Genomic DNA, 3,649 nt, shown 5'->3' with positions numbered 1-3,649 from the left:
TTTCCCTAGCTGTGTTTGTCCCTTTGGCACCATGATGGGTTTATGCTGGTGTGTTCTGTACAACACGTCTGAGCTCAGCTTCTGCTCAAGGCTGAGTACATCGTGATGCCTGGGTGAAGTGAATTCATCCAGAACTGCCTGTCCTTCTGAGATGGTACAAGGAACGAAGCACAACAATGCATTGCATTTTTCATGGTCCCGGCATATATTGTAGAGGCACCCTGGGGTAGGTTTTATGTGTCTTAAACACAAGATTCCAACATCCCTCATGCTAATTCTGCCCCCCTCTGACCTGCCACTTCAGATACAAACTCTATGGCAGCATTTATTTCAGCTGTTTGATATTTTTTCTCCCTAAACAAACAGAATTAGTAGAGATGAGTTGATTAAAAACTCTCAGATAACACTTACCCTTCAGCAGCCTCTCATGGCTAGGTGCTGGCAATTAATGAGTCTCTCATCCTGACTTGCACCATGGGTTCTGTGGTTACTATTCAGTTTGTCTGGATTTTTATTTACTGAAGTGAGTGATGGATGCAAGAGGTAGTGCAACTGCACAAACTTGCCAAGACTTACGATGGTGCCTTGTGATATGCTTGCTGTTGCTCTTGCTTTCTTTTCTTTTATCCATTTTCTTAAGGGCAAAAGAGATGGTCGGTGCCAGAGAACAAAAAGGAATAGTGGCTTATTATCTGTGAGCAATTCTCTCATGCCAGTCTGTTTGGCACTTACCTTGTTTTACTATATTTTAAGATTAAAGAGGTGACATTTTTCCAGTAAAGATATACTTACCCAGAGATGGAGGAAAGTTCCAGCCTTTACCATGTCACCGTGTGTCCCTGCTTCTTTCAGCCAGCTCCCTAGCTCTTCTTATAGGGACATCCTGCCATGGGACTTGGCTCATACAGCAAGTCAGCAAAATTGAGCAATCATGTTAAAGCCCAGAGTGTAACAGCACTTAGATCATGAGAGTAGCATCACCTCTATCAACTCTTAATAATGCAGTTATATTTAAAGGAATAAAAAGAAACTAAAATTGTTGAATGTAACTTTTTAAACAAATGATTTCTCCAAAATAAGCAAAAAATCCCCTATAACCAGAATGCCGCTTCCAGAGGAAAAGAAGTTCTTGCAACATAAAGACTAAGCTCTTACAAGACTGGTGTCCCAGAGATGGGGGTTACAGAACACAGGCAGATAAACTAACAGCAACCAACTTTGTTTCCTGTCTGTTCCACACTTGCTTTAGTTTATGGCTTTCCATAACCTTGCTTGTCTTTATTGACTAATATGTATACTGCATCAAGTAAGACAATGTAATATTCTGAATTTCAAGACTGAAATTCCATATTTGGGCTCTGGTGCTCCCTTCAACCTCTCTTCCACCTGTTAGCATTTCATCATTATTGCCTCTGATAGAGTTATACCTGTGTATTTCACAACTTACTCTCATTTATTGTATAGCTCCTTACCACCCAACATCCAGAAACAGTTGCCTTGGATACAGGGTCACAGCTCAGAGCCGACAAAACCTCTGCAGATGGAAACCTTCTGCTGCATCCAGTGCTTTTACCAAGGAATGAGAATACTATGAGGCAGTTCTTCCACTGAGCTTTGCAGTTTCAGACTACAAATTAAAAATGTACTTTTAACACCTTTGCCAGCACACTTTATTAAAATACACCCCTTTGGGCTCAAACAGTATTTTTTTTTCCTCCTCAAAGCCCACGGTAAATAGATAGTCAGAGGTCCTGTAAATTTGCTTTGTGAATAAGGGTAGGCTAAACCAGGTCTTTTTTCCCCTCTTATGACTGTTCAGTACATAAAAATGTGCATACAGGCACCCAATCCACCAGACACTGTGGGAAAAGATGCCCAGTCTATTCTGTGACCTGAAACAGCATCACGATAAAGTCAATGAACACAGTTAAACCCCATTCAGGTCACCACTCTTGCTCCTTGTTACATCTCCACCAGTGAAATATTAGTCAGGTGTTTGAGACAACTGCTACCCAAACGGAGCCATGCTGGCAGAACAGAGGCAGGAGATGATTAACTGAACATTAAGAAGTTTCAAGGAGCTGCAGGCAATTATTAAAGTACCAATTACCACAGTACCAATTTGACTCTGTTTACACAGGCCTGTGATCAGGTTATCAGCTATACAAAGTGCTGCTACGCATAACAGCAGTGAACAGCAGAATCAATCACTCTCAGCATTTCTCTGCTGCATGTGATTTAAACTACAGCCAAAAAGGTCATGGCCACATTTTCATTCCTCTTTAAAGTACATTGGTTTTAAAAAGACTTAATAGAATTGTCAGCCTAAAATAACCTAGGCTTCCTTGACAAATTGGCAACCATGACGATAAATAACTAAAAGGTAAAGCTAATAAATTGTTACCAGGTGCATGTGAAGGGTGTAAGAACAGACAGAGGGGTACCAGTATTTTTCTGTAGAGCTGAGTGACACAGACAAATGTAAATTATGCCAAACAGTGACTCGAGTAAGGGTGAGAGACAGGGCTGGGCAACAGAGCCTTGTGCCCGGGGCTGAGAGGCAGCGAGGCAGATCCATCAGGCCTGGGATGCTGGGACTCCTCTGGCAACATGATTTCTTCTTGTGGGAAGTGGTCTCCACTCTCACAGGCATTCTCGGAGAGCAGTGGGATGCCATGAAGGGCTGCCCCACAGGGACAGAGCAAGGAGGCCTGCAGTGGGGAATGGTGTGATGGAGAGGGCTATGAAGGTAACCAGAGGTGCTGGTGGCTGTGACCTTTGGGGTGCTCTAGAGAGGAAATTTTGGAGGGGAGAAGGTGATGAAGGATCTCTGCTAGGAAAGGGACAGGGCCGCCAGTTGAGGGCTAAGAAGCTGCAAGGAAACCTCTGTCTTGTGAAATCCCCTAAAGATGGGCATATAAAGCCTGACCCCAGATGCAGGGTTCTTGCATGTAGAGGTGCTGCTGTGTGTAGCTGGTATTGGGCCATGTCAGCAGGCAGATGAGGAGGGGACCCTCATGCCCTACAGAGAAGGTGCCATGTGTGACAGTGCTGGAGCAATGTATTTAGGGTTGAAGGATATGTGGGACTTGAGAGAAGTAAGGGTGAGGTTTCTTCTCAGAAAGAAACCACCTTGTTTCTCAGAAAGTTACCACCTTGACAGGACTCTAAGGCATTAGGAGTACCCACTAAGATCTCCTCAGAAAGGGGAAACACCTTCTCTAAACCTGGCTGCTCGCATATATTTACCTTCCTCTCACAGATGGTTTCCCAAGTGTTTTTCTTCTACGCTGACACCTGCTAGTTGAGCTTTCCAAGAAAGATCTTCAATTTCTAGTGAGTACTCAAGAGGCACATTGATTTGCTCAAGTGGCCTAACTTTTGTAAATTTGAGTGATAAATGACCCTTAAAAAGAGAAACGCTGGGGCTTCAGCTTCCCCAGCAGCAGCAGTACTCTGGCTCTATTCATTGACCAGAAGTAGGCAAGCTTTTTCTTCAGAGTTATACTGCATGTTACCTTTTCTGTGTACACTGTGAGAAGCAAGTGCATACCAAAGACTAACCAAACGAGCCCACTCTTGCTTAGTAGTAAGTGGTATATGCATAGCCCAATAAATACAGAAGGAAGTTGATCATCTGGTCTGGTCA

Source organism: Mesitornis unicolor, unplaced genomic scaffold (genome assembly GCF_000695765.1).
Source record: "Mesitornis unicolor isolate BGI_N332 unplaced genomic scaffold, ASM69576v1 scaffold44423, whole genome shotgun sequence".
Taxonomy (NCBI): domain Eukaryota; kingdom Metazoa; phylum Chordata; class Aves; order Mesitornithiformes; family Mesitornithidae; genus Mesitornis; species Mesitornis unicolor.
Note: the sequence above shows the minus strand (reverse complement) of the source record.